This window comes from Narcine bancroftii, chromosome 11 (assembly GCF_036971445.1).
Source record: "Narcine bancroftii isolate sNarBan1 chromosome 11, sNarBan1.hap1, whole genome shotgun sequence".
In the NCBI taxonomy this organism is placed as follows: Eukaryota; Metazoa; Chordata; class Chondrichthyes; order Torpediniformes; family Narcinidae; genus Narcine; species Narcine bancroftii.
Window position 1 is genome coordinate 60169844 of NC_091479.1, and position 22567 is coordinate 60192410.

A 22567-nucleotide genomic window follows, 5' to 3' on the forward strand; every position below is an offset into this window, starting at 1 on the left:
GACAGCAGCATGACTAGGTTGGGCGGGGGGAGACAGCAGTCCAACTAGGGTTAGCGAGGGGAGAGAAACAGCAACGCAACTCAGGCAGGGAGGGAGAGAGACAGCAGCGCAACTCAGGTGGGCAGGGGGAGAGACGGCAGTGTGAATCAGATGGGCAGAGGGGAGAGACAGCAGCATGAATCGGGTGGGTGGGGGGAGAGAGGCAGCAGCGCGACGGGTGGACAGGCGGGCAGGCGGGGGGTGAGAGACTCCAGCGCAACTGGAGGGGAGTGGATATGGCAGCACAATTCAGGTGGGCTTAAATCTGGGCCAGCTGTCTTTTGTTCTGAAATCCAGAAAAATCCGAAATTCAGAACACACTGACCCCCAAGGGTTCCGGATAAAGGATTGTGTACCTGTATAGAGATAAACTTATGCACATTCCCCCTTCAAATTAGAATCTCCATGTCACTACAGGCAGGGTCATAGATGGTCCCAATTTGTCCCTCAAAAAAAATCTTAGTTATAGATAGCAGAAGAATATTCTATTAGACAAATAGTCCATTCTTGTGATAGCTTTGATCACGAGTTTCAGTGTCTCAACCAACTTCACATAAAAACATAAACAACTATAAACTAAGTCTCGCAAGTTTGTGACAATTTATCTTTACAACTCATGGCTATTTGTCACTACCGGTATTAATTTTCGACTCAATTGTATCTCCAATAAATACAAGAAGAGTCATGAGAGGAATAGATGGGGAGAACACTGAAAATCTTTTGCTCAAAGCAGGGAAATCAGTAGCCACAGGACATAGGTTTAAGATGAGATTTAACAGTAAGCTGCAGGGCAAATACTATACACCAGTGGTTCTCAACCTTTTTCTTCCCACTCACATCCCACTTTAAGTCATCCCTATGCCACAGGTGCTCTGTGATTAGTAAGGGATTGGTTAAGGTGATATGTGAATGGAAAGAAAAAGTTTGAAAACCACTGTTTTAATCGTCCCTCATTGACTTGTTATGTGCGCGGTTTCAGAACTCCAAATGAAATGGGCCAATGACAATTTTTCTCAAGCAAAATATCTCAGTAACGTTTGGGTCTAGAGCAGTGATTCTCAACTTTCCCTTCCCACCCACATCCCACCTTAAGCAATCTCTTACTGATCACAGAGCACCGATGGCATAGGGATGACTTACAGTGGGATGTGAGTGGGAAGACAAAGGTTGCGAACCACTGTACACAGAGGGTGGTGGGTGCACTGAACATCCTGCCAGAGGAAGTGGTTGAGACAGGTGCTATTTCAATGTTAAGAAACATTTGGATGAATGCATGGATAAGATAGATTTAGAGGGATATGGAGAGAGGAAGAGCTCAGGCCTGAAACGTTGGTTATACATCTTTACCTTCTATGGACACCATGAGACCAGTTGAGTTCCTCCCGCATTGCTGTGTTTAGAGGGATATGGGTCAAATGCAGGAAGATGGCACTGATATGAGACAGATCCATTTAGCTCCCACATCCCAAAGGTCTTGAGGTAAGACCATAGCTCCCTGAAGACAGAAACACAAGTAGAGAAGGTGAGAAAGAAGGCCTATGGCATTGAGTATAGGAGTTTGATGTTATGGTAAAGTTGAACAAGACATTGGTGAGGCCAAATTTGACTATTGTGTATAATTTTGGTCACCTCAGGAAAGGTATCAACATGTTTGAAAGAAAGATACAATAAAAATAAGAGAATTGGAGTACAAAATAATAAAATACAAAACACTACAAACGTATAAGGTGAAGAAGAACATAATGAAAATAAAGCAGAAGTATTACAAGCTAGGAGAAAAAAAACGCACAAAATACTGGCTTGGCAGCTTAAAACAGAACAAGCTAAAAGAATGGTAATGGCATCAAGGAAAAGGACAAACAAATTACATATAACCCAACAGAGATCAATGAAAACTTCAAGGAATTCTATGAGCAATTATACTGAACTGAGAACGAAGGGAAAGAATACAAAATAGATGAGTTTCTATCTAAAATTGAACTATCGAAATTGCAAGAAGAGGAGCAAAACAAATTGATAAAACCATTTGAAGTAGAGGAAATACAAGATATATTAAAAAAAGCTACCGAACAATAAAACCCCTGGGGAGGACGGACTCCCAATAGAATTCTATAAAACATTTAAAGAGTTACTAATTCTTCCTCTCATGGAAGTAATGAACCAGGTTGAAGAAACACAAAACTTGCCAGATTCATGTAAAACAGCAATAATTAGAGTAATACCAAAGATGGGGAAAGATCCACTAAAACTAGCATCGTATAGACCAATATCTCATCTTAACTCAGATTATAAGATAATAGTAAAACTATTAGCAAACAGATTGGCCGACTGTGTACCAAAAATAGTTAAACAAGATCAAACTGGATTTATTAAGAAAAGATGAACAACGGACAATGTCTGTAAGTTCATTAATTTAATCCATGCAGTACAAGGAAATAAGACACCAACAGTGCCTGTTGCTTTAGAAGCGGAGAAAGCCTTTGACAGGGTAGAATGGAATTATTTATTCAAAGTATTAGAGAGGTTCAACCTACCAGAGAAATATATTAATTAGATTAAAGCATTATATAAGGGTCCAATTACGAAGGTGACAGTAAATGGATATATATCGAACCAATCTAAATTAATCAGGTCAACTAGACAGGGATGTCCACTATCTCCCTCACTGTTCACTTTAGCAATAGAACCATTGGCAGAACTGATAAAAACAGAAAATAAAAGAAAAGGGATAAAAATAAAAGAGGAGGAATATAAAATCAGTCTATTTGCATATAACATCATAGTATACTTAACATGTTTGAAAGAGTGCAGAGAAGATTGTCTTGGATGTTGCCGGTTGTTGAGGAACTGAGTTACAGGGAAAGGTTAATTAGGTTAGGACTTTATTCCCAGGAGGATAGAAGAATGAGGGGAGATTTGATAGAGGTATTTAAAATTATGAGTAAATGGAAGTAGGCTCTTTCCACTGAGGTTAGGTGAGACACAAGCCAGAGGACGTGGGTTAAGGATGAAAGGGGGACCTTATTCACACAGAGAGTGGTGGGAGTGTGGAACGAGCTGACAGCTGAAATGGGCTCATTTTTAAAATTGAAAGGACAGGTATATGGGTGGGAGGTGTACGGAGGGATAAGGACTGGGTGCAGGTCAGTGGGCCTAGGCAAAATAATAGTTCAGTACAGACTAGAAGGGCTGAAGGGACTGTTTCTGTGCTGTAGTGTTCTATGGTTGTCTTAATCAATCAGGATATTGACTTCAAAAGTCAGGAAGTCATGTTGAAATTGTATAAACTTTGGTCACACTACATTCGGAATATTATTTCCAGTTCTAGTCATTGCATTATGGTAAGGATGGGTTGGCTTTGCAGTGGCTGAAGAGAAGGTTTGCAAGGATGTTACCTGGAAGGAGAGGCTGGACAAACTCAGGAAACACTGAGATGCTGAAACCTTGAGCAAAAAAAGAATTGCTGGAGGAATTTAGCAGGTCAGACGGCATCCATGGGTAGTCAACATTTTAGGGCTGGACCTTTTATCGAGACTGAAGTGAAAAGGAGGCGATATTATATATGTAAAAGGGGGTAAGAGGCTTGGGCCCAGGCCTACAGGTGAAAGGACAGAAGGTGTGTGATGCGGAGAAAGTAGCAGAAGGAGAGATCATCAGGAAATGGGAAAAGAAAAGTTAGGCAAGAAAGAAAGAGGGGGGGAAAAAAATAAAGATTTTTACAGTGTGGTAGAACAGAGGAACGTCAGGATCCAAATCGATAGATCTCTCAAGGTTTCCATGCAGAGTAATTAAGAAGGCTTCTAGTATACTGGCCTTCATTAGTCAGGGATTGAGTTCAAGAGCATTGCACCTCTACAAACCTCTGGTGAGACCACACATGAAATATTACATTCAGTTCTGTTCACCTTATTACAGAAAGGATGGAAAGCTATGGAGACGGTGCAGAGAAGATCTAACAAGATGTTGCCTGGATTGGATGACACAAGGTTAACAAAGCTAGGGCTTTTCTCTTTGGAGTGAAAAAGGATGAGAGGTGACTTAATAGAAGTCTATAAGATTATGAAAAGCATAGATAGGGTGGACAGCCAGAGCCTTTTTCGTTGGGCAACAGTGGCAAACACCAGATGATATCTGTTTAAGGAGAAAGGAGGAAAGGTTAGGGAAGATGTCAGAGGTAAGTTGTTTACACAGAGTGTAATAGGAATGCATTGTCAGGGGTAGTGGTGGTGGAGGCTAGTAGAATTGGAACATTTAAAAGACTCTGGATAGGCACATGAAAGGAAAGGGTGTGAGGTAGGGAAGGTTCAGATTTAGTTCAACGTCGTAGGTCTGTATTCTGCTGTAATATTCTATGTACTAAAGATGTTCTGGAGCAGGTAACAAGGAGGTAGAAACAGCAGGAGCAATTGCAGTGCAGGGAAAAAAAGATCAATATTCGTGCTGTTAAGTGTAAGGCCATCCAGGAGGAATTTGATGTGCTGTTCCTCGAGTCAAACTGGTTTGTCTGGCACTCTGCAGGCTGAGGGAAGAGCTAGTTGAAGTTTATAACATTGTGAAAGGCCTAGATCATTTGGATGGTCAGAATCCCTCTCCCAGGGTGGGACTGTCAAACAGCAGAGGGCATCGGTCGAAGGTGGAAGAGGGGGAAAGTTTAAGGAAAATGTGTGGGGCAAGGTTTTACACAGAGAGATGGATGCCTGGGTGGCAGCAACAGGTGAGGTGTTGAAAGTAGAAAGGACACACACGTCAACAGGAATCGGAGAGAGAGATAAACCGTGGGCAGGAGATGAGATGAGTTAGATTGTAAGTGCTGATACGGTGGGCCTTGTCTTGTGCTGGAATGCTCTGTGTTCTTATGTATAATATTTGTAATATGCAAGTTTAAAAGCAATAATTTGACTGTATATACCCAATTGATCACTTGAATGGTTTTCTCATTGGTGATCTCACACGTACTCCTGCAATTTATCTTTGTATTCAGACACGCTTAATTTTCTCAAGTTTTTAATTTTTAATTTAATTTTAATGATACCACATGGTAAAAGATTCTTTCAGCCGATGAAACCTGTGTTGCTTAATTACACCCATTTATACTACTAGCCATCTTTGGAGGGCAGGAAGAAACCTTGGCGCCCAGAGGAAATCCATCTGGACGTGAGGAGAACATACAGACAGCAGCGGATTTGAACCTGGGTCACTGGCACTGCCTGTCTTGTGATGCTTCCCAATGCGCGACTGACATGGGGCAATGGTTGGGGGGGAGCGGCAGTGGAGGTGGTGGAGGATGGGGGAAGGGTAGAATTCAACTGCACTCACGGACGAGCTTGGAGCACTTGCTTGATCGGTGTGACATCACCCAAACTAATGGTCAACTTGGTCTAATGTGGGTGAGGCTACCTCTCCTCATACCTTGTGCTTTTAAGTCAGGATTAATAAATTCGATTCGAGGTTATGGAAAACTATGACCTTTAGCTCACGAGTTTCTCACCCACCATCAAAAATAATTGTTTTTTTTATAATACATTAAAAATATCAATGCATCTGCATGTGTAAGAAAAGCCTATGTGGGTGGCACAGTAAGTGTATCAATTAGCACAACGCTGTTACAGCGCCAGTGATCCAGGTTCAAATCTGCTGCTGTCTGGAAGGAGTTTGTATGCTTTCTCTTTGTCTGTGAGGGTTTCCTCTGCATGTTCTGGTTTCCTCCCACGTTCAAAAGATGTATGAGGTTGGTGGGTTAATTAATCACATGGACTCATGGGCCAGAAGAGCCTGTTACTGCGAGTTCAACATGAAGAGTGAATCTGAACACCCATATCAGGATGTAATTAATGGGAACTTGTTTTATTAATCTTGGGGCAATCAGCTCGATGCAATCATGAAGAAGGCTCGCTAGCGGCTATACTTCATGAGGAGTTTGAGGAGATTGGGTATGTCACCAAAGACTTGCAAATTTCTACAGGTGTACCATGGAGAGAATTCTGACTGATTGTATCACTGTCTGGTGTGGAGATGCCAATGCACAGGACAGGAACAGGCTACACAGATTCTGGCCCCTGTGGTTCAGAAGGGTGGAGAAAGGAAGAGGAGGGCAATAGTGATGGGGGAACTCTATAGTTAGAAGATCAGATAGACAATTCTGTGGTCACAAGAAGGAAATGCGCATGGTGATTTTCCCCCCAGGTGCCAGGGTCCAGGGTGTTTCAGATCATGCCAAAAATACCCTGCAGTGGGAGGGAGAACAGCCAGAGGTTGTAGTACATATTGGTACCAATGACATAGGATGGAAAAGGGTCCTGAAAAAAAGATTAAAGGGAGTTGAAAAGCAGGACTGCAAAGTAGTCATCTCTGTGAGACAGTGAGTATAGGAATAGAATGAGGTGAAGAATAAATGCACGGCTGAGGGTTTGGAGCGGGGCCAGGGATTCAGATTTCTGCATCATGAGGACCTCTTTTGGGGCAGGTGAGTCCTGAACTGAAGAGACTGGGGAAGAGGTGGTTGGCTCACAAATAGAGAAAGCTTGGAGACAGTGTGTGAGGGAGGATAAGCAGGTGCTAGAGAAGGGACCCTCTCACATGGACAGTTTGAGGTGTGTCTATTTTAACGCAAGGAATAAACTGGATTGGCTTAGAGCGTGGATCAGTACTTGGAGCTCTGAAGCGGTGGCCATTGCAAAGACTTGAATGGTTCAGGTACAGGAATTGTTGTTTCAAGTGTTGGGTTTTAGATGTTTCAAAAAAGACAGGGAGAGAGGCAATAGAGGTGGGAGGTATAGCGCTGTTGATCAGACATAGTGTCACAACTGCAGAAAAGGTGGGCCTCATGGAGGGATTGTCTACAGAGTTTCTGTGGATGGAGGTTAGCAACAAGAAGGGGTCAATAACTTCACTGGGTGTTTTTTTTTATATATATATGCCACCCAATAGGAACAGAGATATTGAGGAGCAGATAGGGAAACAGATCCTGGAAAGGTGGAGTAATAACAGAGTGATCATGATGGGAAATTTTAATTTCTCAAATATCGAATGGTATCTCACTCGGCCCAGAGCAAGGGGTTTAGATGGGATGGAGTTTGTTAAGTGAGTTCAGGAAGGTTTCTTGGCACAATATGTAGATAAGTTTACAAGTGGAGAGTCCGTACTTGATGTGGTATTTGGAAATGAACCTGGTCATGCATCAGATCTCTCAGTGGGAGAGTATTTTGGAGAGAGTGATCATAATTCGATCTCCTTTACAATAGCATTGGAGAGAGATAGGAACAGATGAGTTAGAAACGTGTTTAATTGGAGTAAGGGGGATCAAGGTTATCAGGCAGGAAAATTGAAGCTTAAAGAGGTGACAGATATTCTCAGGGAAAAGTACGGAAGAAATGTGGCAAATGTTCAGGGGATATTTGTGTGATATTCTTCGTAGGTACCTTCTAATGAGACAGGGAAGTTATGGTAGGGTACAAAGGCCGAAACAAAATCGAGTCAAGAAGAAAAGAAAAGCTTCCAAAAGGTTCAGAGAGCTAGGTAATGTTAGAAATTGAGAAAATTATAAGGGTAACTGAAAAGATCTTATAAAAGAAATTAGGAGATCCAGAAGGGGCCGTGAAAAGGCCTTGGCAAGCAGGATTAATGGAAACCCCAAGGCATTCGACAAGTAAGTGAAGAGCAAGAGAATAAGGCATGAAAGAATAGGGCCTATCAAGTGTTACAGTGGGAAAGTGTGTATGGAACCGGAGGAAACCGCAGAGATTCTTACCGAATACTTTACTTCAGTATTGACTATGGTAAATGGTCTTGCTGATTGTAATGATGACTTGCAGTGGAATGAAAAGCTTGAACATGAGATATTAAAGGGAAAGGATGTGGTGGAGCTTTTGGAAAGCATCAGGTTGGAGAAGTTGCCAGGACTGAATAGGATGTACCCCAGGCTACTGAGGGAAGTGAGGGAGGAGACACTGAACCTCTGATGATGATCTTTGAACCAGTGAGTCTTCCTTCAGTGGTTGGTAAATTGATGGAGAAGGTCCTGAGATGCAGGATTTATGAACATTTGGAGAGGTTTAATTCAATCAGGAATAGTCAACATAGCTTTGTCAAGGGCAGGTCATGCCTTACAAGGCTAAATGAATTTTTGAGGATGTGGCTAAACACATTGATGAAGGAAGAGCAGTAGATGTCGCATATATGGATTTCAGTGAGGCATTTGATCAGGTTCCCCATGCAAGGCTTATTGAGAGGCAGGGGATCCAAGGGGACATTACTTTGTGGATCCGGAAATGACTTTCCCACAGAAGGCAAAAAGTGGTTGTAGACAGGTCACATTCTGCATGGAGGTCGGTGACCGGTGGTGTTCCTCAGGGACCTGTTTGACCCTTACAGTTCGCGATGTTTATAAATGACCAGGATGAGGAAGTGGAGGGAATGGGTTAGTAAGTTTACAGATGACATGAAGGTTGGGGGTGTTGTGGATAGTGTGGAGGGCTGACAGAGTTTACAGTGGGACATTGATAGGATGCAAAATTGGGTTGAGAAGTGGCAGATGGAGTTCAACCCAGATGAATGTGAAGTGGCTCATTTTGGTATGTCAAATATGATGGCAGAATATAGTATTAATGGTAAGACCATTGGCAGTGTGGAGGATCAGAGGGTTCTTGGGCTCCAAGTCCATAGGTCACTAGCTGAGCAGGTTGACCCTATGGTTAAGAAGGCATTCAGTGTATCATGGAATTGAATTTAGGTGCTGAGAGATAATGTTGCAGCTATATAGGACCCTGGTCAGACCCCATTTGGAGAACTGTGCTCAGTTCTGATCACCTCACTACTGGAAAGATGTGGAAGCCATAGAAAGGGTGCAGAGGAGATTTACAAGGACATTGCCTGCTTCATGAAAATGAGTTGCGTGAACTCAGCCTTTTCTCTTTGAAGTGGCAGAGGATGAGAGGCATTAATTGTGTAGATAGTCAGAGGCTTTTTTCTCAGGGCTAAAATGGATGCCACAAGAGGACAAGGTGGTAAGAGTAGGTACAGAGGAGATGTTAGGGGTACGTTTTTACATAGAGGGTTTGTGGAATGGGGTGCTGGCAATGGTAGTGGAGGTTGACACGTTAGGGACCTTTAAGACACTTTTGGATAAGTTCGTGTAGGTTAGAAAAATAGGTTATGGGAGTGCCTCATAATTTCGAAGATCAGGACATGTTTGGCACAACGTTGTGGGCCAAAGGGCCTGTTTTGTGCTGTAAATTTTCTATTTTTTCTAAAGTTGTGAACTTGGACAGTGTCATTATGGTCTTCACTCCATTAACAACATCTACAAGAGGCGGTGTCTCAAGAAAGCAATTTCTATCGTCAAGGACCCCCACCTTCCAGGCTATGCCCCTTTTTCACTGCTACCATCAGCAAGGAGCCTAAAGACGAACATTTTAACAGCTTCTTCCCCTCCGCCGTCAGATTTCTGAATGGACAATGAACCCGTGGACACTATTTCAATTTTTCTTTTTTTTATTTGTATGAGTTTTTTTTTAATCTTGTATTTGCAAAACTGTAATTTATAGTAACTTTTGCACTTGTTCCGCACGGAACTGTTGCTGCAAAGCAACAAATCTCATGACACATGTTCATGAAAATAGACCTGATTCTGATTCCAAATATTTTGTTTTGGGATGTGGCCAGATTTGTGGGCATCATCGATTCATTCAAGAATGAAGCCCCTTGATTTATTTGGCACAACTTATCCCTGATCTTCTTCGCTTGCTTGATTTACTTCACACAGATAGCGCTGATGAAGTTCACAGAAATATTGATCCATTTTACACAAATCTGAATTAATGCTCTTCTAAGCACTGAAAAGTAAAACTCCACTTAATTAAACTTGGCAACCTTCCCATCAATGGCTCTGCACAGTCTCCCAGTTTTGCTCCAACTTCAACTAATTATACTTTAGTTTCTCATCTTGACTTAACTCCATCAGATTACCATTCTTAAGTAAAGCCACAGAGCAAACTTAAGTTCAAGTTTATTCTCACATGTGTAGTGGAAAAGTTTGTTTTGCAAACAGTCCGTTAATCAACAGCAATAGAAACGCAGTAGGGGGTCAAAGTTATGGAGCGAGATCAGTTGAAACTGAACAAAGGCAACATAGATTAACCAGTGTGAGGTTCACTCAGGAGTCTGATTACAGCAGGACAGATACCGTGCTTGATTCTAGTGCTGTGTGACCTCACACTCTTGAATCTCCTTCCCAATGGTTCGTGCCTGGGGTGGGATGAATCTTTTAATACGTTGGCTACTTTTCCAGGGCAGTGGGAGGTGTAGAAGGAGTTGCTGAAGGGCAGTGGGATTTGTGTGATGATATCAGCTTCATCTGAGCTCCATTCAGAACTCTTTCAGATGAGATATACCTCTTGAGGATTGAACGTAAATGGGAGCATGATTCATGTCTGAGTATAAAGACCGGAGAGAGCTTACTACTGTTACTTCCATTTTGAATATTCTTTATTCTCTGTTTTCTGCTATGAGACTTTGCTCGCGAGCCAGAAGCATGGACAAATGGACCATCCATGAATAACCAATCAGTAAGGGCCATTGATTGTTCTGGATGGGTGTGCCACTGTCCTCAGTTAAGGTACCAATGTCAGATTTTAACTATAGAATGGCAGAATGGTTACAGCACCGATGGAGGCATTCAGCTGATTGTGTTCATGCCATCTCTCCACACCTGTGAGCTAAACCAGGAGAACTTGATGCCCATGAACCTCTGCTTATTCTGTTACGTCCTGAAATCAAAGGCATAGATAGGAGAGGGCAGATTCCACCACACTCTACAGGTGAAGACATTTTGGATTTCATTCAAAAGGTTCAGATGATTTTTTTCTGGTGAGGTAGAATTCAGGATCGGGCTTCGACACAGTGTTGGGAGGCTTATGCCTAAACCCATTAAAAGATGTGGTGTGAGGATCATTCCCAGAGCTGCCTTCAGCTCAGCTTGCAGCTCTTACAGGGAGCCGCATATTTAACGAAGGGTCAGGGCTTCCCAGAGGCACAAAGCTCATGTAATCTACTGGGCAATGAGATCCTATCTCACTTGCAACAGAGAGGGCAAAGAAGCAAGTGAACCCAAGCTGATGCTTCACAATCCACTCAGCATTCATTTTTCCCATTATCCATAAGTAACAAGAGTCTTGCTGGTGCACCCATTAAATAGGAACCAAGGACCTTTCCCAACAGAGGGCAAGTAAGATTCCAGATCCCTTTTGTCATGTACACAATACTCCAAATTCGTCAACTTTTCCCTGCCATAGACACACTCAAAGAGGCTCATTTAACCCAGTGCATGCACCAATTGGAGAAAGAAAAACAAACGAGAGTCCCTTCAGAGACATTGAGTACTCATTGGCCCCTTTCCTGCTTCCCGCGACTTCGGCAGCTTCACGGCCTCCTATCATTCCCCGGTGGTGACACGTAGGAAGCTGTCAGCATCCGTGGCCCATCAGGAGCCCCTGCTCACCACTGACACACTCACAGACCCCGGTCCCAATACCTGGTTCCCACAAGCCAGTCTCCAGCAGCCTGCGGGTCGATGTGAACTCTTTGGTCTCTGAGCCCCTCGCTGGCCCACTTGCTGTGGTCTCCTTCCCCCCCACCCCCCCACATTGGCTCCTCTCCCAGGTTTCTCCTTCTCACCAGGACATGTATTTTCAAATAATTACAATATTACAAAGGTAATCAAATAAATAGAAGCAAGACTTTGAAAATAAAGTCAGATGAAATTATACACAAATTTAACTGAAGTAAATTCCTTGTAAATTCCTGACTTAGCCAGAACTTGTAAAGTCATTCCTCTTACGTCTAATACCACACAGAGTCTTTGACATATCTCACTAATCTTTCCTTTGGATCATAAATCATTCATCCAGTCAGTGAAAACCATTTTTTTTTACTCTGACCTCTCTCTGAAAACTCTTCCTCCAAAGTTGTTTGTCCTGACACAATTACATTTCACTTGTGGTCAGGTGTGGTGTAAAGGATCTCTCAAATCTGAGATTAGGAAAACCAGTGAGAAAATGCAAACAAGTTGCTACATAACAGCAGGGAAAATATTGAAGTGTCAATTATCCCACTGAGCCCATGATGGGAAAGGGCAGAGAGCTGAAAGAAAGGGATGGGAAGAGGGAGGAAAGGATAGATTGGGTAAAGTTAAGGTCAAAGCTCATCATTTATATCACACCGTAACATGTCACAATCGGAGGGGCCCTCTGCACACTCTTCTTGCAAAGGCACTTTGGATTTCATAGCGCAACGCCTTTACAGCACCAGCAGTTAGGACTGGGGTTCCGATCACACGCTGTCCGTAAGGAGTTTGTATGTTCTCCCCATGTCGTGTGGGTTTTCCCTGGGGCATTGGTTTCCTCCCACTGTTCAAAATTAACTTGGGGGTGTAGGTCAATTGGATGTAAATTTGGCAGCACGGACTTGTGGGCCGAAATCACCTGTTGCCATGATCTATGTGAGGCATTGCCTCAAGCAGACACCATAAGAAACGTCCTGGACACAACCTCTTCTCTCCGCTGCCTTCGGGCAGAAGGTACAGAAGCCTGAAAACCAGGACATTCAGGTTCAAGAACAGATTATTTCCAACAGATACCAGGGTCTTGAACCTCCCCCCCCAACCTCCCACCCCTTGTACCACTATTCAGGGAATGTGTAAACATGACAAAAATACTGTCTGCACTTCTGCAAGTCACTTTTTTACCCACAAAGAATGTCTGTGAATATATATTATTGATCTATTTTATGCATTTATTGTCTTTTTTAATTTAAGATTACTTTTTTTTTGTTTTTTAATAAATACCTGTTTGGCTGCAACATGCAAACATTTCAGCCCATCTGTGCATTGTACAATGTCTATGACAGTAAATTCACCATCATTAACATTAACCTTCTCAACATGAGGCCCCACCTCTACACGCCATATGACAGGCTGTGGGGGCGATTGTAAGAGCAGGCAGAGTTATGAACCAATAATCCAGAGGCATGAACTTGAATCTTACTTAAAAGCTGGGGATTTATAGTTCAGATAATTAAATACAACAGGAAATATAAAGCTTCTCTTAATGCTGTTTGTCCTATACATTAATGATCTGGATGATGGGGTGTTAAAGTGGATTAGTAAATATGCAGATGATACTAAAATAGGTGGAATTGTGGATAATGAAGAAGGTTTACAAAGATGGCAGAGGGATTTGGACTGCGTAGAAGAGTGGGCTGAAAGATGGCAGAGGAATTTGGACTGCGAAGAAGAGTGGGCTGAAAGATGGCAGAAGGATTTGGACTGCGTAGAAGAGTGAGCTGAAAGGTGGCAGATGGAGTTAAATACTAATAAGTGTGAAGTGCTTCATTTGGGAAGAAATATTCAAAGCAGGACATACATATTAAATGGGAGGGCATTGAGGAATACAATAGAGCAGAAAAATCAAAGAATAACGGTTCATCGTTCCCTGAAAGTAGAATCTCATGTGGATAGAGGGGTGAAGAAGCTTTTTAGTACACTGGCCTTTATAAATCAGGAGTTGGGAAGTGATGTTGAGACTGTTCAAGGCATTGGTGAGGCCAAATTTAGAGTACTGTATGCAGTCCTGGTCACCAAATTATAGAAAGGATATCAATAAGGTAGAGAGAGTGCAGAGAAGGTTTACAAAACTGTTACCTGGGTTTCAGAATCTAGATTACAAAGTAAGATTGAGTAGATTAGGTCTATTCCTTCAGCGTAGAAGGTTGAGGGGGGTGGTTTGATAGAGATATTTAAGATTATGAGAGGGAAAGATAGAGTTGATAGGCTTTTTCCCTGAGGGTTGGAGAGATTGAAACAAGAGGTCATGAATTAAGAGTTAAGGAACAAAGGTTTAGAAGTAACATGAGGGGGAACTTCTTCACTCAGAGAGTGGTGACTGTGTGGAATGAGCTTACGGGAGAAGTAGTGGCAGCAGGATCCATTTTGTCACTTAAGGAAAAATTGGATAGGTATATGGATGGGAGGGGAATTGAGAGTTATCGGCAAGGTGCAGTTGGTGGGACGAGAGGAGAGGACTTAGTTTGGTGCAGACTAGAAGAGCCGAGATAGCCTGTTTCTGGGCTGTAATTGTTATGTGGTTATAAAATGCACTCAACAAATTATAAATTAAATGACCACATGAGAGTAAAAAAGGATAATAAATAAAAAATAGATAAACTTTCATGGTGCAGTTAGTGCAAAAGAAGTGTGTAGCTACAACTGTGCACATTGATTGTTCATTTTGAATCATGTTCTGGTTAGGGTGGAACGGGTTAATGAGAATGATCATGAAATCAATGGATTGTGTAAAACTCCACCTGATCATCTTATGTCCAAGAGAGGGGAGAGGCTGACATCCTCATCCTGTCTTCCCCTGATGTGTGTTCAGACCTCACCAATGTGGTGACCTTCCTCAGCGCACAGAGGGGAGGGCAACAAATGTGACATTCGCCTTGCAGGAATGAATAACTACAGAATAAAAGACAGGGGTCAGACCCTAGAGAGAAAACTGTATTGATTCCCAGATTAAATTTTAAAAGCAATTAATGACTTGGTGTCCTTCCTGAAAGGATTTGGACATCCAGCAGAAGATCAATGATGAGGGATGACCCCCAAATAAAGGAGAAAGTAATAGAGATAATGCAAGAAAGAGCTTCCTCTGGATAATATGAACCATTGTCAGTGAAGACCGGTGAGATATAGCGTGGACTGTAACCATCGGAGATTGGATAGAGTTCTGCCCGACTAATGAGAGGAGACAAAGTCCATGGGATTGACGTGAATGCGAGAGGATGAGATGGTGATTAGTGTGTTCGACAGTGATGCAGTCCACTCTAATTAGGATCAGCAGGTCCACAATTATATGTCCAAAGCATTTCCTGTTTACTTCCTCACCACAAATGGGGGTTGACAAATTTCATTAAAATAAATCAGTTTTTTTTTAATTTTAGAGATTCAGTATGGTAACAGGCCATCCCATGAGCCCATGCCACCTAAATACACCAAGGATTTAGGAGTTTTCCTTTCCCTTTAAATATAGACATATCTTTTTAGGTGCCGCGTTCAGTGTTCTTTCAACTCCATTTCTGTTACTTTAATCCCCTGGTGCCTTTGACCCTATTCTCTCCCTCCCCTGTTTGTAACCTCATTGCCCCTTTTGTCTCCAGGACTCTGTTCACAAACCTCTCATTTCTAGTCTCTGCCAACACCTAGATGGGGAACAGAGGCATGTTTAGTGTAGCGGTTGGTGCGCCAGTGACCTGGGTTCAAATCTGGCATTCTCTGTGAAGAGTTTGTGCATTCTCCCCGTGCTGGCATGGATTTCTTCTGGATGCTCCAGTTTCTTTCTACTTTTCAAGAAAGGGATTGGTGTATTGGGGGGAGCACGGACTTGTGAGGTGGAAAGGCCTGTTACCATACTGTACCTCTAACTTTAAGCCCTCCATGCCAGCTCAGATGAAGAGGGTGGCAAAGAAAGCATTTGGTGCACTTGTCTTAACTGGACAGGAACTGAGCACAGATGTTAGGACATCATAGCACAGTTGTACTGGGACCACACTTGGAGTTGTGTTGTGCAGGGCTGGTTGCCTGACTGCAGGAGGGATCTCATTCAGTTGGAAAGGGTGCAGAAGAGATTCACCAGGACATTAGTGGAAACTGAGGGCATGAGTTACAGGGAGAGGCAGGAAAGGCCAGGTGTTTATTATCTGGAGCAAAGGAGACTGAGGGGGGCAGCATTATAGATGTTTATAAAATCATGTCTAATCTCAGACTGGGTGAGAGGACTACGAGGGGTGGCCACCATATTTCCCAGCACTCTACTCAAAAGTGGCCATCTTCTCTCACAATGTGATGCAGTCTCAATGCCTTCTTGCCCCTGTTCCATTGAATATTATGACTGCCAGAGCACCTTCTGTCCTTCACACTCTCGTCTCCAGGCTCAGCTTCTTTCCCCCTATATACATGTAATTTCACCCCTTTCATCTTCGTTGTGATGGAGCACTCCCAACCCCAAAGGTGGATGGGCCATCTCTACCCGTGGATGCTGCCTGACCCATTGCATTCCTCTGGCAATTCTGTGCCTGCTCGAGATTCCAACATCTGCAGCTCTTGCGTTCTTCTCTCTCTGTAAGTGGGATAAAGGAGCACAGCTTAAATTAAAATAATGGGGCAGCACAGATAGTGTAATGGGTAGTGCAAAGCCATTATAGCACCAATGAACCACGTTCAAATCCGCCACTGTCTGGAAGGATTTTGTACGCACTTCCTGTGTATGCGCGGGCTTCCTCCAGGTGCCCCGGTTCTTCCTACCCCCAAAAACAGACAAGGCTGGTGGGTTAATTGTGTGCAATGAAGTGGCATGGGTTTGAAAAGCTGGAAGGGCCTTCCACTGGGCTGTGTTAGTGAAATTAAGTCTGCAAGTGCAGATGGTGCATGTTCTCATCAATCATGCAGTTTGGAAAATTGCAGGATGCTAGCTCCTGGATTTCAACAGCGCATTAGTCCAGGCACAACTCCATGCCAGAAGTTCGTGAAGTAAACTATTCTCCGAACATTGGGGCCAGACAGTTGTTATTCAGCCACCCATTTTCTGCTCCACCCACTATTCTTTTCCATAACCTCCCTGCAGCTTGTTCTCTGCTGCTGCCAAAGGCATATCTCACTTCCAAAAAAACTGCAGAATTAGGCTGATGCATTCGTATCTCAGCTGTAGACACTGAAGTAGGGCTGATATATGAAACATTAACTGATCTGTTTTCCCTTTGCTGACAGAGCAAGTGAGGATGTGAAACAGCTCGTGCTTTCATTTCAGCTTCATTTTACAACATTTATGAAAATGTGGCACATCTCTACAAAGAGCTTTTGCCAGTGAAACTATATCTGGGGAGGCTGCTTCAAATTTTGGGTTTTATTGAGCAGATTGAATTTCATACAGCGCTTCTGAGAATTTCTTCGTTTCCTGGCCTGCGATAACTAGAATTCCAATCGTACCTGTTCATATCCTGAGAAAGTCAAAGTATGAAGCTACTGTCACAATCTGGGGGACAAGAGACTGCAGATGGAGTCCAGTCCGGGGCACAAAGTGAACTACTGAAAGGGTACCGCCTTGATCCACTCATACCTCCCTCTCCCCCATTACTTATGCCTGCACCCACAGGTGATGTAACATTTTCAAGATTGCAGATTCCATTTATTGTCGTGTAATTGTACAAAAGAATATAATCTACATGAAATGTTCTTTTGCCTGCCAAACTGAGAGTTGCCATTAGCATTTCCCAGTGAACAATCAGAAAATGAGAAGCAAAATACACTCCCTTCAAAGACACTGAGCATCCGTGAATTTGCCTCCATCACTCCCGCAGCAAGTGCATTTGCTCCTCCCCCAGGATCCCAAACAGTCCTTTCAAGTGGGTCAAAGATTCACGAGCCTCTTCTCTAACCACGTTGTCCACATTCAGTGCTCCTGATGTGGCCTCCACTGCACTGGTGAGGTCAAGCACCGAGAGTAGAAGGTTGAGGGGGGATTTGATAGAGGTATATAAAATTATGAGGGGGATAGACAGAGTAGATGTGAATAGGCTCTTCCCCTTGAGGGTAGGTGAGATTGGAATGAGGGAGTCTTAAATTAGGGGGTTGCAGCAGGGTCAATTTTGTCATTTAAGAGAAGGTTGGATGAGTGCATGGATGGGAGGGAATTGGAGTGGTATGGACAGGGAGTGGGTAGGTGGAACATGTGGAGTTCACTTAAATTGGTGTGGACTTGAGGGGCCGAGATGTCCTGTTTCCGTAATGAAATTGTTATATGGTTATAAAGTAGGCAATCTGATGAGCTCCAAGGACAGTTTCTTTCCAACAGCTATCAGGTTCTCAAACCTCTCCTTGTTACACTAGTCAGACTGCTCTGACACAGAAGGACTTCCTGCACTATAGCAAAGTCATTTTCCTTGCACTGAATATTTGTTATCATTTTTGTATTCTCTTTAATAATTCAATTAAGCATACAATGGTGTTGTTTTTGTTGTTTCTGCAGTTATTTTATAACAATTTTTTAAAAATTTCAATATAAAAAAAAATTTAGACATACAGCACAATAACAGGCCCTTCTGACCCATTAGCCCGTACTGCCCAATTAACTAATGTTTTAAACGGTGGGAGGAAACCAGAGTCCCCGGGGGAAAACCCACACAGACATGGGAAGAACATGCAAACTCCTTGCAGGCAGTGCGGGATTCGAACCCCGGTCCCAATTGCTGGCGCTATAATGGAGTTGGGCTAATCACTACGTCAACCGGATCACCCTTAAAGCACCTGTTTGGCTGCCACAAGTAAGAATTTATCATTATCAGTAACATGTATCTCATCTCACATCGTCAGATGGGCAACAGAACTCGGACTGGATTCCCTGGCTGTTGCTTGTATGGTGTTCCCCTCCTGCCGCAATTTTCCAGGCCCCCTCTAATATGCTGTGAAACAAAGTTGCTGCTGGAAGATTTGGAAGGTGGGGTTCTTGTGAGATGAATCCCTCCACACAGACAGCACCAGAGGTCGGAAGAGAAGCTGTGTCTCCGAAGCTGAGCAGCAGCAGCCCTACCAAGTTACCACCTCTGATCACTTGGTTGGTAATAGCCATCAAACATACATGAACAGGTCCTTCCGGCCATCAGTCCATGCTGCCCAAGTGCATCCATGTGACCAATTCACCTACTAACCCCAAGTCTTTGGAACATTTGGGGAAACTGGAGCGTCCAGTGGAAACCCACACGGTCCCAGAGAGAAGGTACAAACTCCTGACAGATAGTGGCCCTTAAAGATAATGACCCTATTGGGTCTCCTCTCAACCTCTGATGCTCCAGAAAAAATGCAACACAAGTTTAGCCCATCTCTCTCCACAGCTCGTGTCCTCTAACGCAGGCAACATCCTGGGAAATCTTTTCTGTATCCCTTCCAAAGTCTTAGCATCCTTCCTATAATGGGGCGGTGAACACTTCACACAATGAACTGTGTTGTGGAGCTCAGACTCCAAGCCCACATCAACCTGTGTCATCCGTGTGCTGAGGCTGAACTGAACTTTGCTCTGGAGAATAGTCACTACAGATTGAACAGTTTCCTCTGCTCTTAACATTTAATCTACTCCCATGAGAGGTTCTTGGAGGTGATAAGTATTTGTCACAGTGGGGAAGATGGTGCAATGATGCAGCCCTGGTTGGCTCCTGTAGACCTGCTTTAATTAATTAATCAAGGCTTGGGGAAGATGGAGGGGAATTTCAGTGGGCATGGTGTTCCACAGTTTCTCCCAACTAAAAGAAAGAAAACCTCCAGAGTTATAGACCTGCAGCATGGAAATAGGCCATTCAGCCCAATTGTTCATGCTGGCCAAATTGGTCCCATTGGCCATATCCATGTCCAAATGTTACAATTGCCTCCACCTTCACCACTTCACCTGGCAGCTTGGTCCATATCCCTATCACCCTCTGTGTGAAGAAGGTCTCTTTTAAATCTTTACCCTTTCACTTCAAACCCTCCTGCTTTCAATTCCCCTGCCCTGGAGAAAAAAAAAGACTATGACTATTGACCTTGTGTAGTACCTGATGATTTTAGGAACCTAGACTCAACTGAGAGGCAAGTGAAGGAAGGAATAAAGTGGAAAGTTAGATCAGATTACCCCCAAGTCAAATGAGAAATATTCTGATCAGTCCTCCTCACAAGATAAACAAGTCTGTATTTCAGCATTGATGTAAAATCTCTTGGTGCCTGCCACATTGACCACTGCCAGTGGGCTGATATCGCCTCAAACCGTGCATCTTGGCGCCTCACAGTTTGGCGGGCAGCAACCTCCTTTGAAGAAGACTGCAGAGCCCACCTCACTGACAAAAGGCAAAGGAGGAAAAACCCAACACCCAACCCCAACCAACCAATATTCCCCTGCAACCACTGCAACCGTGTCTGCCTGTCCCGCATCGGACTTGTCAGCCACAAACGAGCCTGCAGCTGACGTGGACATTTACCCCCTCCATAAATCTTCGTCCGCGAAGCCAAGCCAAAGAAACAATCAGGTCAAGCTGACCCTCAGCTCAATTCACCAGAACAACACCAGTTCAAATAAACCTCGGCCACGAGGCCTTTTGTTAGCATGAGAAAATCATGCAAAATAAACAATCTTCAATTGATCTCACACCTCAGAAATGCATTGGTGTGGGAACTCTGAGAAGAGTGACCTGGGCAGGAGTGAATGGTTGAGTTGATAGAATTCACACCAAAATGCTGGTCTTTCAGCATAAAGATATATTACTGACGCTTCGGGTCTGAGCCCTTCTTCAAGGGCTGCTTATTCTTTGAAGAAGAATTCAGGCCCGAAATGCCGGTAATGGAGCTTTGTCTCCCGTGGACGCCGAAAGACCGGCTGAGTTCCTCCAGCAGTTCAGTGTGTTTTTACTACAATCACAGCATCTGCAGCCTTTCATTCATCTGGTATCAGGGGCACTTTATAATCCACAGAGAAGCATTACTGCACTGTGTAGATGCCTCCAGAAACACAGGAAGGCACAAATGCTGGAACCGTGAGCTAAAAGACAAAACAAACTGCTGGAGGAACGGAAAGGAGCTGCCAACATTTCAGACTGAGACCCCACATCATGAAGGATCTTGACCCGAAGCATCAACAGTTCCTTCCCCACAGGCCCTGCTTGACTCAATAAGTTCCTCCAGCAGTTTGTTTTTTCACTCTTATCAGTAGGGTTTGGAGCTTATTCCAGCAGTCACTGATAAAATCTTTAGCTCAAACTGATTTCATAATTAATTGAGAGATATTGTTTTGTACCTCAGCCCTAGCCAGTATCAGTCAGAGGGAAAAATTAAGTTCCTGACCATTCTTTGCTAAACTTGTGCTTGACAAGATAGGGCAGCATGGCTGACCTAGCAGTTAGTGCAATGCCATTACAGTGCCAGTGATCGGGACTGGGGTTCAAATCCCGCACTATCTGTCAGGAGTCGGTGTGGGTTTACCCCGGGGGCTCCAGTTTCCTCCTATTGTTCAAAACATACCGGGGGTGCAGGTTAATTGGGTGTAAATTGGGCAGCATGGGCTTGTGGGCTGAAAGGGCCTGTTATCGTGCTGTATGTCTAAATTTTAAAATTTAAATGTAAAAAATCGGCTATGATTCGTTGTCAGGATCTGGGCAAGGTCCACATCCATCACCAATCTCCATTTGCCCTTCAGCTAGTAGACCTGACAACATTTATCACTTCAGGTGAGATGCTGCTGGGTGCTGGACTGGCTCTCAGGATGTTCCGAGACCTCAGAGGAGAAGGAGTGGGGGGAATGAGGTGAAAGAGGAACAACGTTTAGTGAACAAAAGTGGTGGAGAAACTCAAGCAGGTCACACATGGGAAGTCAAAGGCCTCAGCCCTTCATCAGGGCGGTTGACAATCCCTGAAAAAAAGGCAAGGGAGGAGAAGGGGGCAGGGAGCACAGGCTAACAGGTAGGAGGTCTTGACTGGGTGATGACCACCGTCGCACAGCTTGAGGGCAGTAGGAATAACAGAGAGGGATCAGTGAGAGGCTTGCAAAGAACTCCCTTCAGAGAGAGGAGGAGAACTTCTTCAGGGCAGACACTCCTTGAAGAGATGTTGCAGTGGAGCAGCTGAATGGAAGTCTGCAGATGCTGGGCGTGAGTGCAGCTCACGGAGGTACTGGAGAAACTCAGCAGGCCAACACTTGTGTACTGCACTAGACCCCAGCATCTGCCAATATAGTTGCTTTGAAACGTGGGTAATTGTTCAATAATCACAGGAATGTCTGTGTCACCTTTGAAATTTTCTGGTTTCTGGAAGAATAATTATTACTATCGGTTATCACTCATTAGTGGGAACAATGGCAAAATGTTGATTCGAAGCCATAAACACCAATTCATTCAAAATTAATGTCAAACCAGTACACGTAAGACCACAAGACCATATAGGAGCAGAAGTAGTCTATTCAGCCCATCGAGTCTACTGTGCCATTGCATCATGGCTGATCCATTCTCCCACTTAGTCCCACTCCCTGGCCTTCACCCCATAACCTTTGATATCCTGACTATAGAGACACCTATCCATCTTTACCCTAAATAAACCCAAAAACTTGGCATCCATAGCCATCTGTGGAAGGAAAATCTAGAAGTTCAGCACTTTCTTACTAAAGAAATTCCTTCGTATCTCTGTTTTAAATTAAGGTTGTTCAAACCTAAGGTTGTTCCCTCTTGCCCTAGACTCCCCTATCAAGGGAGACAAATTTGCCACATCTACACTGTCCAGGCCTTTCAACATTCAAAATGCTTCTATGAGGTTCCCCCCCCTTGTTCTTCTGAACTCCAAGGAGTCCAGTCCATGAGCCATCAAATGTTCCTCATACACTAATCCCTTGATTCCGGGAATCATTATCATGAATCTTCTTTGAAACCTCTCCAATGTCAGCACATCCTATCTCAACTGAGGAGGCCAAAACTAAACCCC